We start from the raw sequence: 16,546 nt of genomic DNA, 5'->3' as shown, positions 1-16,546 counted from the left end.
AACATTATGCCGTCGCGTTCTATCAGCCCATGATCTTCAACAATGTAATCTCAATAACAACAAAGAGTTAGCGTTTATAAAAAAAAATTCGAAGCGTTTTTTGGAGGGGTTTTGTCAGTAAATATATCAATTGTAGTTGAAACAAGTCATTATAGTAATGTGTAAACTCGGTTGTTTTTTATACTTCATTGCATTGTTGTAGTATAGGCCTTTTTCCAACACTGTTTTTATAATGATGTTCTTTTTGCGACTTCTTTTGGCATGCATATAAGTGTTAAATTCAACTAAAACCATGTTAAACTCATCTTTTTTTCTCGGAAAGTCAGGAGTACAGCAAAAGTTGTCAGTAATTCCGTTGGTTGATAGTTTACATTCAAAATTAACCTTCCAGCTATTTGATTTATTTCTGCATCTTTGTTACAGTTGCATGTAAACCGGTTTGTGGCGAGTCTTTGTGTTTCAATTTATCACGAAATACATTGTACAAGAAAAGATAAATATATCATAAAATAAAAAGACCAGTGTTACAACATTTTCGGTTTTAGTTTGTAACCCAGATTTGTTTTCTCGCAATAGATTTGTGGCTTTTGAAAAACAGTGTTCTTCTGTTACTTTTACTTCCATTAATGAAAAGCTTCAATTTGCTTAAAACGATTTACGATGTTATCGTTTCTAGAGATGATAAACTAAAGCATTTTCCTACAAATATCTGTCAGTAGCTAAACACACAGTTTCAGTGCTGTACAACTTTGTACTTTTTTTCGCTTTCGATCTTTTATATCTGGGCGTCACTGGTGAGTCTTGTGTGGACGAGGCGCGTTTTTTTGGCGTATTAAATTTTAAACCTGATGCTTTTTGTTATTCATTAATCATGTGTTTCTTTGTCTAATACGTTTTCCTATTTATTTGTATTGTAGTCCTGTAATATTATGTTGACATTTCTATGTTATATTTAACATTGCCATTAAAGTGCGAGGTTTGGCATGCCACAAAACCAGGTTCAACCCACCATTTTTTCCTTTAAAAATGGCCTGTACCAAGTCAGGAATATGGACATTGTTATATTATAGTTCGTTTCTGTGTGTGTTACAATTTAACGTTGCGTCGTTTGTTTTCTCTTATTTTTTAGTGTAAATTGACATTGCGATAAGACGTGTCACGGTACTTGTCTATCCCAAATTCATGTATTTGGTTTTGATGTTATATTTGTTATTCTCGTGGGATTTTGTCTGATGCTTGGTCCGTTTCTGTGTGTGTTAGTTACATTGTAGTGTTGTGTCGTTGTTCTCTTCTTATATTTATGCGTTTCCCTCAGTTTTAGTTTGTTACCCCGATTTTGTTTTTTGTCCATGGATTTATGAGTTTGAACAGCGGTATACTACTGTTGCCTTTATTGGTCAAGGTGATGATGATAGTTATTATCTTATCACAGTGAATTATGTGTATATTTTTAAGGATACATTTTTGTTTGAATAGGTAGGATACTTCATTGATGTCATTGGCTTTCAAATAATTTTGCACCAGCGTTCATATTGAATGGAAAACATGAAAATCGCGTCAGATCTAACAAATGTGCAAAGAGTTTTATCGAGATTTTGGTTATCGCTGGTGGATTCCAGTGGTGATACCTCCAGTATAATCAGCTTAATAGGATAAAATTCGGTTTCTTCGGCATATTTTTTTTTGCTTCATTTCTACGTCATAAAATTGAGAAATAATTAAAGACAAAGTGTTCAACTTCGCTAGGCAATGTTGATTTCAGATGTGTTTGGTTATTCTAAGATCCCTTTTTGATAGTTAAGTTCGTATTTAGAAAATGATACAGTAATCGGTTATATTTGTGTGGGGTGCATGATTGGGCTAGTTAAGTCAAGGAAGTGTTGTGGATGCAACTAATTTATAAAGTATTATTTTCATGTCATATTTTGAAGCAATACTACATTCTCTCTCTTCAGTTTCCGAATAATTTAATGTTACGTTATTGAAAAAACATTATCTTTTCCTGAACTGTCTTTTACATTCATGTACATAGACTTTTTTTCAGACCATTTTAGAACGTTTATTATGTTATCAAAAACTGCAATCATTCGTCAGTATTGTATGGTGTTTTTTTTTATTTTTAGTTCATTATCAACTAAACCGATACTCCATGTTGCCCTGTAGATGACTTTTTGGTCTTTTGAATATTTAGTTAGATCATATCGACGCATACCCTACATTGGTTTTTATTCATGTCATTGTAATCTGATAATAACATTTTGTTTAATTTACAATTCGAAGATAACAGCAATCATCATACAAAAATTAGAGGCGACTTCCTTATTCGGTTTAAGTTGTTGGCAATATTTAGTTCACCTGCTAAACCTTTTATTTATGAGAAATGAAGTTTTTGAAATTATTCTTTAGTATTGCACAGATTATAAGTGTGAGAGAATTGAAAGCAGAGGGTAAGCTCTTTGAATTTACAGTTTCAAGAAATCTAAAATCATTTGCAATCATTATGCTAAATCGAACCAGTAGAAATGGCATTTTTGTTGTTGGATTTTATTTGTTCAGTCGTTAGTTTGCTATGTTATTTATATGTTTTGAAACTGTCTTTTGTTCGTGTTTCCCTTTTTTCTGTTCACTCTAATATCACTTTGGTTTCTTGCGCCTCTGTTATATCATAATGCATTGTTTGCTATTTTCATTACTATCTATATTTTTATCATGTTGATTGTAATAATTTGTAATCCTTCTAGCAATTGACGAATAAACTTGCATCACAGTGTAAGAAAAATGTTATCATTTTTTTAGCTTAACAAACAAATTTTACGGTTGAAGATTCGGTATTAAATTGTTTTTGTGTCATATTTAACATGTTTAACGTTTGGAAATTTATCTTTATCATGTTTATTGAATAATGTTATAAATGAATCTCAGTTTAAGATGATTACCTAAATATTGCTAACATCACTTCCTTCCGTGAGGCTGGCCAAGAGACAAATGTGTTGTTCTAATAACAAATTCGCGAACGCTACAACATACGTGGAAAATTGTCTAAAAATTTGATATGATCCTAAAAATTGGCGTAATATTCGTCATTTTAATAATTTCAAAATCATTTTCAAAAAGTTTTGAAATATTATGTCAAAAATAAAAAAAATAAGAAAAATACCGACCTCCGAGGAAAAATTCAAATCGTAGGTGTTTCTGTCGTTTAATGCGCCTTCTTTTCATCCTCTTGGTCATATTTATGTCTGTTTAAATTAGACTGATTGTGTTTCCCTTGTTCGTTTGTTTATTTTTTTTTTTCAAATGTAGAATCATAACTTTGCATTTGCAAATGTAATGGTCTTCTCTTCGAGCGTTCGAATTAAAGCTATTCACCCTATATAAAGCTAGACATGTATGACTGCACTGTAAGTTATATGACTTTCTATAGTCAATCAAATAACGGTTTTTTTTTTTCGGTGAGAAACAGAGAAGAGGATATTCATGTACAAACCAAATATATTTATTGCATTTATTAAATTATATTAACTATCGATTCGTAGATTGCAGACGTTCAGTCCATGATCTTAATTACCATGGCACCATTAATGTTACAAGACAAAGACATCAGTGTGACTATTGGATAGGTACGAAGTACAATTCAGAAGACAAAAATTACTGTAGGACCCCTGCGGGAGATCAAATTGATAATGGTGGCCCTGGTGTTTTATATATGGAACGAGAAGCCTTTCATGGGATAGATGCAATATTCCAGTTTGCTTCGGTAAGATGAACTTTAAATATCAAAATAAAAACAGCCTTATGTATTATTATACATTATAAAACGCGATTGCTGTGATCAAATCAAGTCTGGAACACTTCATAGTATCAAGAATAGTGACGAATATGGAAGATGTTCGACACATATGTTTCTAAGTGTGATTATTTGTTTTTTCTATACTTGATTCCTCTGTTTATATTTGTTCAATTAATTCTATCATCGACCTTTTATTTGGTTGCAATGTCGCTAATCATAAACTAACTTATGTCTTACATTGACATTTAAGACATTAAAGTCTATACAATTTGTAAATAAAACCGTTTCTTATTTGTGTATGATTCTTCCTTTATTTGATTGTTTGTATGTACATACATGTATATTTATAAACACGTCTAAATTGAAAACAACGTTCAAACCTATGATTGCGTTGGATAAAAATAGTATTTTCTATATGTGTGCATGCAAAACAATTTCTTGTTAGATGGATCTACGACATAAACAAAATCTTCACAAAAAACAAAAAAGGTATGTTTTAACAAAGCAGGTCGAACAACTGAGGTTCCGAAACATAGCTAACTGCCATCGCGATTGCCAAATAAATGGATCACCAGATGATAATAGTTTAATGCCAAACTGAAAACAATAAAACTTGAGGGAAAGATGTTATACCACAAACATGAGTTGCAAAAATTGGTACACCATATCCGGATTTCGATAACTAATGTCTGTTCAGTGATGATAGGAATATAAATATATTAATATCTTCTTTGAAATATTTGTGGTTATAGTTAAGCACTCAAAAAATATGATATGAACATCTTTTCTTGAATAGGTGCAATATGTCCAAATTTAGCAGTCCACAATTTAGAAACACCAGACAGAAAGAAGCAATATCAATATGGAGAATCTGCTGTGGTTACTTGTAAATCCGGGTACAAATCAATCAGAAAAAAGTATTTAAGGTCAGGTCATTGGAACGAGTCAATACCTAGATGTGAAGGTTATTTCAATTTAATAATCCTTAATTGATATAGTTATACATGTCAATAATTTCGCCTCTTGTACATCATGCATATGCATTGATGATGATGCATAAAATATACAGTTTCACATTTACCTGTCAAGATAATAACTACTATTAATATTATTTTTCATGATATGTTTCTTCTTTCAATTTGTGTGTCCTTGGATTTATAGTGCAGTGACAGAAGTGTAAAAAGTCGTCTAGATCGCGAGTTTAATCTCCCCAAATAACACACGGCTAAAAATGGTCTTAACTTAAAGACAAATATGTCTTCTTTAGTTTTTGTCCTGTCGTCAGAATTTCGTACGGTCACTTTTTTCTAAAAAGTCGTTTTAATGACTGGTAGTATATTGGAGAGTTTCAACCCCCCTTTTTCAAAATGAAAAAAATGGGTATGTTTGCTTACATTTAATTGAAATAGTTTTTCCTGAAGCTATTTTTACATGTCAAAATATGCTATTCAGTATTTTATTTTCTTCTTATCTATAAAATTTGTAAAGTTTAGACTATTTAAAATTGGGGTAATTTTAATTGCAAATTCAGACTCAAACTTTAGTTTCTTCTTTATAGTAGTAATAAAAATTATCCCATAATATTTTAAGCATATATTATTTAATAAAACTAATAAGTGATAAAAATTTCGGAACCAAAATATGAAAAAAACCTTAAGAAATCAATGGAAAAAGAATGGAGTAAAAATCTTCAATTTCAACACGGAACTCAATCACTTGCCTTCCGTCTCATTTTGTGTATTAGTCAATAATTTGCTCTCAAATGATATATGAAATTACTACCTTTTTCGCTATTATATACACATATTTTCAATCAAAGTTCACTGATATATGCCACATACTTTGTTTGTATATGTTTATATTCTATGTTTTTTCGTTATAAAACATCAAATATACTTTGTCAGAAAAGTCTTATTGTAAAATCAAAATAATTGACGGATAGTTTCAGTAAATATTCCGTGATATGTCGAATCCTGCATTGCATAAAAGATTGGATGAGGGGAACATCAAGATGTTTCATGCGATAGCTGTTAATTTGAAGAACTCCGTGCAGGAAGTTTGACGACATACAATTATCTGACTGTTGTCCTTCAATTTCGGGTATTCAGTGTACACGTTCTAGAATGCAGTCGTTCATCTGGAGCGCTTGTATATTTTGTTGCAACAAAACATTTTAGAAAGATAATAAATTACTCAAGTTTGAATCAGATGAGCGCATTAAAAATGTTTTATCCGTGTCAGATAAAGTTAAAGTTGAAATAGTTTCCCGTCCATCTTTTAAACTTCAAGCACTCTGTCATTTTGGTTGCATTACAAAATATTTGCTAAAAACGAAAAAAAAAAAAAAATCCAAACCCGTGGAAGCAGATATTTCAGAACACGATACTGCTTTTACTAATTCTATTTTGGCTATTGACAACGATTTAATGGTCATTCCTCATGGCACCGTTACTTGATAAATATAGATCATTTCTTCAGGCTGCTTCTAATTTAAAATGGTCTACATGTAAAATGCAGTCTAAACTCATTTATTTCTATAGAAATTCAGTTGTCAAACAACTTTAACAAGTTCAAGGCAAATATAACATATTATTTAGTAGAAAATTAACTATTTTAGATGCCATATAAGCTTTTAGTCAATTGAAAACTGACCTCAAAATCTCAATGTCAACTGTAATAGACACAAAAAACGGACAGATATTTAATTCCGCTGCAAATTTACTTAGAAAAGACATCCAAACTCTAAAGAAGACTACCCAACTTTGGATGAATTGTTTCTTCCTTCTTATTTCAGTCAATGCCTTCGTATTTATTGCAATCCATTCTATAGTTACTCAATGAAACTGCATACAGCCAAGACTATTCTCAGGAAATGGCACCAGAGAAATTGTGGAAATGCTAAGCAATTGTTGAGGCAATCATTTTTGTTTTACTCCTTTTCATTTAGGATTGGCTTTACAAATGTACCGTGAGTTTGGTTCAAAACACCTTATTGAAACATTGAATACCAATGGATTTTATGCTTCTTAAAATAAAGTGCGACGCTATATAATGTGTTACCAACCATGAAATTGAGCGAATTCAAGATAGTGTGTACTTCTCGTATGATGTTTCCCCAGCATCTTTGCAGACAAGCATATGGATGTCATCACACCTTCCTAAACCCCCTTATAGATCTCTGTTAAATCTTGGATGAATTGATAGGGATGGTTTGAAGCTGCATGGTATTTTTTAGGAACAAATGTCTTCGGACTTCCTACAATACCTTGTCTGTACTTGTAAAGAAAAACTCAAAATAACGTGTTTGCTTTTAGCAGAACCTTTCATGTGCAGACCTGTGGCCATGAGTGAAATGTGTAGAAATATTAAAACATGTCAAAATGTTAGAAATTATTATAAATTAAGGAATGTATCTCCCTCATGCAAAGCTCTGATTCATTTCACGGATTTGGCTATACTTTTTGGAACTTTTGGATTATAGCTCTTCATCTTTAATATAAGCTTTGGATTTCACATATTTTGGCCACGAGCATCACTGAAGATCGAGACATGTGTTGTCGAAATGCGCATCTGGTGCAGGAAAATTGCCGGTACCGTTATTGTTATTGTGACAGTTGATGAAAATGAACACGATGGAGATAAGGGTTGATTTGGTATAAAGCTTGTTGCACTGGTACACACGAATCCCGTCCCGAGGTTAGGGGATTGTTGGCGTGCCCTTAAAAAAGTTAAACCCCGCCACTATCTGTATGTGTCAGTTTTAAGTTACGAGACGGTAATGCAGTGTTTGTCGTTTGTTTCTGTATACTATATTAGTTTCTTTATTATTTATTTTGTACATTAATCAGGCCGTTAGATTTTTTGTTTGTTTTACATTATTCGTTTCGGGAATTGAAGACTTTGCAGTATGACTTTTACTCATTTTTGAAACCCGTACGGGACCTATAATTGTTTTGTGTCTCATTTGGTCTCATTTGGAGAGTTGTCTCATTTGCAATCATATCACATCTTCTTTTTTTATATGGAATACTTTAAAAGTTTGTGGTACGTTGCAAGGGAAAAAAAGGGGGGATAAAGTTACAAAACCTATAATGTAATAGATATTAACCAAAGTTAAATACACAACAAAAGATAATACTATGGTAGCAGTAATAATTGTGAAACAAAAACAAAAAGCAACGAGTAGTCTATAAAAAACCTGAAGTATCCGCAAATTCAATTTGAGGTAATATTTGACTGTAGTGTTCTATAGCTTTGGTTTGATACCTCACCCAATATGATAGTTTAAAAAATAATTTTAAAGTATTGTCCTGCATGACACTTGATTTTTACCTGAAATTGATATTTTTCATAAGGTTAAGGTACTCTTAACATTTTATAGGTTGAAAACTTGATTTTTGAAGTTTTGTTTATATAACGTCGTTTTAGGATTTTTTTTGATAAAAAAATCTCAATGATTAAGGTTTATGTATAATAACAAACATTACTTAAGCCAAAACAGTATCATTTGTATTTAGGTAGAGTTTAGAAATAGAAAAAAATGTCAAAATTGAAACCCACCCAAATTTTCACAAATTTTTACATATGACCTTTGACCTCAATTTAAAAAAAAATGTGACCATATCAAGTCCTGACGACAGGTATATTATTATAGTACACGATTTAATCTTTCCAATGATATATTATGTAGGTGTGTGTTCGGTGGGGAGATTAAATTCCAAAAAATCTGCCTTCAGTCACCGCACTATTATTATTCATTTTGATATTTGTTCACTGAAATCGGACAATGAAAATATAAATATTGGTCATTTTAATATGGAAAGTATAAAAAAGTCAAATCATATTGACGCTATTTGTTGATAGCGAGAAGGTTGTGATCTTAAACCTTAATACAGTTCGCACAGTTCATTCAGTTATATGTGCCAATCGTAAGCAACTCATCAATCGTTGTATCTTTTATATGTTAATCTAATTTTTTTTTAATTGATTCATTAATAAAAGACAGCACTTCGTATACGTTTATTTTGTCATTCAAACACAAGTTGTCTGCTAAATACTAAGTTTGCTTTCTAATAATCGACAGCTCATTTTTCTAAACTAATCGATTATTAAAATGCGAGAGATACAAGAGGGCATACAAACTCATAAATCGACAGTAAACTGACAACACCATGACTAAAAAGGAAAAAAGTTTACAGCTGACCAATTGTACACAAACACCAATATAAAAGACTGAGCAGCACATACCCCATCAAAAACTGGGAATGAGCTCAGGGAATATTATAAAGGCACTATTTACATTATAAAAATTATTTCAAATTGAAACTAATGGATACATGTGTACCTGTCTTGATGATTACTTCGGTCTACATTGTCATATGGTATGCTTTATGCTTCAAATTATACTGCCATGATTACCACAGAATATGTTTTTTTTTCTACCACACATGCCATAATATAGTTTTCGACAATTATCATAATATTTATTGAAAAAAAACGCAAAATGTATCGACTTTCCTTGCACCGCTTCGTCGAGACTTCATTAGATACCATCAGAGTTAATTTTGGTACAATGCTAATGTGTATACGGTTTTATGACATATAGTAAATACCGTTTTCTCTCAGTTTCTTCGACTATTATCTTAAGAACCTCGGGAAATGAACTCATTCTGAAATGGTAAGGGACAAAGTCGTATTGGCAAATTTAAATATTATCATAAATAGGGCCTAAGAGAAGATCAAAAATAGGGAAAAGTGGGACGAAAGATCTTTTGTTTATATTTCTTTATAAGAAAATCCGGATTGTAAATTTTTGAATGCCTTTTTGATGTTGCACTTTGACTTATAAAAAGAAAATTGAGAAGAAAAACCATATTGACAACTTTTGAAACTGATCAGAATCGGACAAGCTAACGTCACATACTTAGACCTAAACTATTTCTCTCTTTTTCTTCAAACTAGTCTTCTTGAAAACACAATGAATATACATTTATTACCTCTATCGGTATTCCTATTTTGGTAAGTTTGAGATTATTCTGTTCAAATAAACTCATCATAGATACCAGGACTAAATTTTGTATATACGCCATATGCGCGTTTCATCTTCAAAAGACTCATTAGTGACGCTCGAATCCAAAAAAGTTTAAAAGGCCAAATAAAGTACACTGACTATGGCATCTATACACTATACACTTAAGCTGACGAATACATATGTACTGATTGATATTTTAGGCTGCGGAAAAAGTATACAGTTGTTTGTTAAATAGTTTTGAGCTAACATGACATAAATATGATTACCAATGGATCGATTGTTGTAGCATTGCTATTTTGTAGATGTTATATATGTTTCGTGCTTATATGAATGTGAGATTGGTTTAAAACGTATGCATTATTCTGATCTCAAATTTTCTAAGATTTTTGCTTCATAGGCCTAACCTACAAAATAGCTCCAAAGGTTCGTCTCGATGACAAAATAACAGTTGAAGAAGGATCCAGTGTTAGCCATGTCGCATGTTATGCAGAAGGAATTCCTCAACCAAATATAAAATGGGAATCTATTGACGTATGTTTGCATTTGTAATTAGAAAACTAAAATAAAAACTGAAATACTAGTATCCCAATAGTTGTCTGGTTACGCAATGTTTCTATGTCATCGGCTAATCGTCATTTCACGAAGTATTATGTCATCGGCTGGTCGTCATATGCATTTCACGAGGTATACAAAATATATGTTATATTATTGCCATTAAACTAATGTTCAACAGACGATTAGATTTGTTTTCAAATTCCAGGCCTCGGGCATCACTAAAATGACATTTATTGTCTGAATGTGACTATGTTGAAGTATCATAGTTACTGTGTTATCTGATTGATTTGATTTAACCAGTAGCAATTAATTTTATGAAATTAAAACTGAAACTGTTGCTCGTTGTTCAATGTTTTCTTTTTAAAAGCCACATTAACAGAAGAACTTTATATTATTGTTGCATTTTTTGGAGCAATGCTGTTTAAATGAATTATGAATATTCAGAAAAATACAGAAAATATATGCATTTTCCATTTACATTGAAGTTCAAAGTGTTATAACTCTATTTTGTCAAAGCTGATTTTTAAACTTTCAGTGACATAACATGCATAATGCTTTGGCAACACTAAGAAACCCTCGGAATCGAAATGTAGGCACATCGATGCTAACGATTCCGATTTCCCTAAGCATTACCAAGAAACAAATGTATCAGTGCTGGTCTTAATCGTCTAAAACCATCCCGATAAATCTTTGAAATGAATATCACATCAACCTAGTAACACAGACCTGATTTTCAGCAGATGAGGTTTGTATCAAACATACCATGCTATCAATAGGGACTCTGCTGGGCGTCACGTTAAAAACCTATATCTGCCGCAATGCATTTTTTGCATTTGCAAAGTTTTGTAACTGCAAATAAAACAACTTTTCCCACACTGTATAAAAAAAATTAAAACATATTGAGAAACATGGTATCTACGCTTTTAAATTCAGTAAAAAATCTTATCATTCAACGTTTATTAACGGCCTTTTATCTTTTTTTATGCAATCATCTGTTTATTATCATAATCTGTCTAATTCCTTTTTTAATCATTTGAAAAAGCTGTTGACCACAACATAAGATTTTAGTAAACAGAAATATAGTTTTTTAAGACAATGTATTCAAGTGATTCATATTTTCACACATTTTGTACATGTACATTCAGTTTATATTAAGGATAGAAATTTTGGCCAAAAAAATTGAATTGTCATCAAAGTTCGACACGTTCTAGGGGTCAAAGGTCAAATAATTTTTTGAAACCTTATACGTTAAAATTCTTCTACCATAATGTACCTTTTAAAAATACATTGATTTTAAATATGGAATACCTCTACATAAATCCCACAGATTCCCTACCATCAATTTTTTAACCGGCAATGTGTCTTAACACTATGCTTGTTAAGTTGAGAATATGAAGTAGAATTGAATTGTTAGTTAAACAAGTTTTACCCGTTATACAAAAGATACCCCTAGTTGTCAGGTTGAATGAATAATGTCGCGTGCATTTTATTGATAAGTTCACGTAGATATACTTGTGCAAGTGCACTGGTACATTACGTTATTGCTTAATAATTAAATTGTGGATGTAACGCGTCTTCTGATTGGCTGACGTTGTTTAGTTTATCAGCTCATAGACATAATTAAGTCATGTGACCGTGACGTCAGCAACGTTTTTTCATGGTTTACTCCTGTTTAAAATAGAATTCAAAATTAAATTATAAGAAATAACTCTAATATATTATCTGTCTACTCGAAATAACATAAAAAATGTTGTGCACAATGTAGAATAAACCGCTACGCGGGTTATTCAGTGTGAACCACATTTTTTATGTTATTTTTTCATAGACAGAAAAAATATTACAGTCATTCCTTAAATATTTTAGAATATCAAGTCCTGTCCATAACCTAAACCAATTTAACAGTTAGATAAAAGGGAAACTGTACTGATAAACATGTATTCTTTTCGGCAAACTCTGCAAAAAGAGATACTTATTTTAAACAAAAAAATTTACTATAACTAGCAACCGTGATTTTTAAATAATAAGAATCACTCACATACATAATATCTAGGAATATATAATTTTTTCAATTCCTAAATCCAATTCCTCAATTTCAAGGCAAATTACTGAACAAAAAAATGATTAGCAGTTGTTGGTGTTTTTGATAATATTGTTCTACTTATACAATAATATACCATTCAAAACAAAAGCAAACCTCTGAATGAATTCAATATCGATACCAATTGTTATAATTCAATATTTGTTTCGATAACAACGTTGCATTTCTTCTATTGCTTGTTTTGTTTAATCTTCAGAAACCGTCGATGCCCTCAAATACAAGACTGGTTGATCATTTTATGATATTTGAAAATGTTACTGTGGCTGATAGTGGAATTTATATGTGTACGGCAAGGAATGAAATGGGTTCTGATATCAAGGTTGTTCATGTCATTGTTAAAGGTAAGTAATTCTGAATTGCTTAATTAACGCAAACAAATATTAAAAGTTTTATGCCAAGTGAATCGCACTACGCCACATGGGATTTATTAAAACAAATGTTTGACCGTTCAACAATGAGCATAAGTTTCCTGTGTATGACTTTAAACACAAACTTTAACGTTACAACCAAAATGTAATTTTAATACATAATTATCAAGTAATAGTTAACTTTTGGATGTAACGCGTCTTCTGATTGGCTGATGTTGTTTTGTTTATCAGCTCAAATACATAATTTTGTCATTTGACCGTGACGTCATCAAGGTTTTTTCATGATTTACTCCGGTTTAATTGTACCTACGCGGGTTATTCAGTGTGCACCACATTTTTTATGTTATTTCGAATAGACAGAAAAAATATTACAGTCATTCCTTAATAAAAACAAATGCAATGGCTAAATATCAATCAATGCATAGATCACTCATATAACATTTTAATGATAAAGACATATAAAAGTAACGAAGTAAATGCACTATATAGAAAATAAATTTTGTTTTCAATCTATATCGTTTCGAACATCTAAATTATATAATGAGTCTACTAACATCGTCGTACAATTATGTCAGTTCACACTAGAGAGTGTGCAATTCATGAACCTAGATAGTGGTTTCGTTTTTCGAAAGACTGTAACTGATTGTATGCAAAGACTGACACTTTTCAATTAGAAGTCTTTAAAAGAAGGAAAGCTAAAATGATATGTTTAAACCTAATTTAATTTTCTAGTGTCTGTAAATATTGTTGTAGACGAAATTATCAACTTAGTAAAGCCATCCACTAATCAGACTTTCATGTTGCAAAATATTCATGGCATACGAGAAAATCGAGGAAAAGAAGTAAATGCTTAATATAAAGCGTGTGGCTATGACGTGTACTATTTATTTGCAGCAAGACCCCATGTACTCCACACCGCGCCTGTCATTCATGCACTTTCCTCTTTAAAAGTGGATTACTATACGAGTACAAGACTTTTTTGTAACGGCACTGGACTGGATTTCCAACGCGATCTAATATAATTTAATAACAATTATTTTAATTTACTGACTATCTCGTCACAATGTTACTATTATATTGTTTATTAATGCGGATCTCTCTGCTGCGTGTTCTTCCGTTTGTTTGTAATGTATTTCTGTCAAGTAGTGTTGACATATTATCCATATCTTTTTAACATTGTCAAATAAGCAAGATGTTGGGCTAACATAAAACCAGGACCAACCAACAATTTAAGTTGCACTTCAGAGAATCTGTTGTTCTGTTGTTTTTTTTTTTCTTCTATCAATTGAGTAATGTACAATACACCTTTACAACAGTAGTGCAATTGGCAATCATCTCTTACTTTCCAAAACGTAGCAAAGGCTTGGTGTTGTAGCCAAAAATTACGAAAATTGTAAATAAGGGCCTTTTGTTGAAGGTCAAAAGACGACCTATAGTTATTAATTTTAATGTCATTTGGTCTCTAATAGAGATTTGTCTCATTGGCGATCATACCACATCTCATATTAGCTTAAACATATTTATTTATAATGGGTTGGGAAACAAGTTTTGCAACTTATATAAATCCCTTATCACTTTGCGGGTGCGAGTGCTGCTTTGTATCGGCATTAGCATGCTCTTTTTCGAAATCTACACAGGTGTCTTTGACATGCAAGAGATATGATGCTCTCTCTTTCCACGGATCAACCATTTATCGTCCACTTCCGACGGAATATCATCGTTTCCTCAAGACCATACTCGCAAATGGTTTTAAGGAAGAGCCGAAGAAAATCTGCCCCGACATTTTCATTTCGGAACGGGAATCGAACCAAGAACCTTTGTGTTAGTAGTCGGATGCACTAACCACTACACCACGTCTCCCTTTTATGTACAAAACAATTTAAAAACGTTTTCCTTGTAACGATATAACTCAAAAAAACTTTGTAAAATTTATTTGTATATTTTTTAGTCAGTTTTGTGGTTTATCTGTTATGCATGTTATAGACATAGAAACATATTCTATTATTGCAATTGAGACAACCATTCTCCAATGGTCATGTCTGTTTGTGCTGCATACCCATTTGTGTCAATTTAACGGAACTATACACCACTATGAAACAATTGGGAGATTAATGACTGGCACCAGGTCTATTCCTACTTTTCGCCGGAAAATGCCTGTACCAAGTCAGAAATATGACAAAAGTTTTCATTCCAAAAGGTGGGTGATAATGTTTGATTTTATCAGCTATTGCGGTTTATTATAATGTACATTAAATTTCCTTTTAATTGTTATACTTTAATCACCGAAAATTAAAATTGATACTATAAGTCGGAAGAGTATTAGTTCAGGATAAAAAAGAATAAGCTAAAAGTATTGATAGGTTATGGAGCTCATTTTCGAGATATTTGCTTTTTAAATTATGACTCAGACTTTTACCTTATATTTGCATTGATATTACATGGGTCTAAAATCACAAGAAAAAAAATAATCTGCTGAAATTGTTTTAAATGACCTTTTATGAGTAACAATGTCTTATATGAAAAATTGAATGGGTGTTATGGGAATGTTATGTTAAATATTTTTCATTGTATGGTATGGAAATAAACTAATACCGGCGTCACACATCAGCGTATAGCTCCTACGTACGCCGGGCGTGTTAAAAAATCATATACGCTGTAAATACGCTAGTAATTTTGAATGCATTCAACCTGTCAATCATATCTGTAACGTGTGCATAACGAGCTTTAAGCGTGTAATTGGCGTACAAGAAGCGTACCTAAGCATTTATCGGGCGTTCAAGAAATGTATGCCTGTGTATGCCTGGCGTTTGTTTAACGTAGAAGGCATACACACTACGAAGTAAAAAAGATTCATGAACATATTCGAGACGCGTCCCGGTCGTATCTTGGACGTTTTATTATGGGGTGTTTGTTACAAACACACCCGTATACGTTTTATTTAAAGTCGAACGATCTCGAAGCGTATACAACAAGTACTAAACGTGTCTCAAACTTATCTGTAGCGCGTAAAAGCGCTTGTAGCGTATGTATAAAGTGCGTGTAACGTACAGGTATACGCTAGACACACGCTTGAGCTGGATGAAAATTTTTATGCTGCATAAAAATTTCCTTTAGTTGTAGCGTTCACCAAGCGTATACCTTTGTATTTCGACGTACTTCAAACTTATGCAACGCGCGTTTAACGATTGCTTAGCATTCCTCTGGCTAGCAACTAACGTATACCGACTTTGTCTATTTTCTCTGTACGTTTGGTGCACGCCGGTCTATACGCCAATGTGTGACGACGGCATAAGGAGTCCGAACATCTAACACATATTCCAAAACCTCACCAAAGTATATCCATAAGTTGGTCATAATTGCTGCGTTCGAATGGTTTCTTGTATCCTTATTCCGAATCTGTTTTAACACATATATATTTAATAAAGGCTGCAGTTGTATATATAAAAGGGAGAAACGATAACAAATCGGAACCAGTAGCGAACGTTTGATAAAAGCGGTCAATATCACGGTAAATCCAAACGACAAAAAAACCTACAGCAACAACAAAAAATAATTTGAGATACTAACGATTTTACAAAACAACCTTCATCAACATATTGGGTTAATTTTAGATGTCCCAAAAGTATAACGTGTCAGCGCTTTCTAATATCCGACAATAAGTCATGTTCAGTTATTTCGTTATCTAAGAATGTGACAATGATCGT

At 32.1% G+C, this 16,546-nt stretch overlaps 1 long non-coding RNA gene across 1 annotated transcript; it reads left to right on the top strand.

Annotated features, from left to right (window-relative positions):
• Nucleotides 1-9,064: 9,064 nt before the first annotated feature.
• Nucleotides 9,065-13,834, top strand: LOC143055686 (uncharacterized). The gene is made up of 4 exons (XR_012972132.1): nt 9,065-9,171; nt 10,219-10,352; nt 12,671-12,815; nt 13,737-13,834. It is a non-coding gene; the product is annotated as an uncharacterized LOC143055686 (long non-coding RNA).
• The last annotated feature ends 2,712 nt before the right edge of the window (nt 13,835-16,546 follow it).

Source organism: Mytilus galloprovincialis, chromosome 12 (assembly GCF_965363235.1).
Source record: "Mytilus galloprovincialis chromosome 12, xbMytGall1.hap1.1, whole genome shotgun sequence".
NCBI lineage: Eukaryota > Metazoa > Mollusca > Bivalvia > Mytilida > Mytilidae > Mytilus > Mytilus galloprovincialis.
Note: the sequence above shows the minus strand (reverse complement) of the source record. Positions and strands in the feature narration are given on the sequence as shown.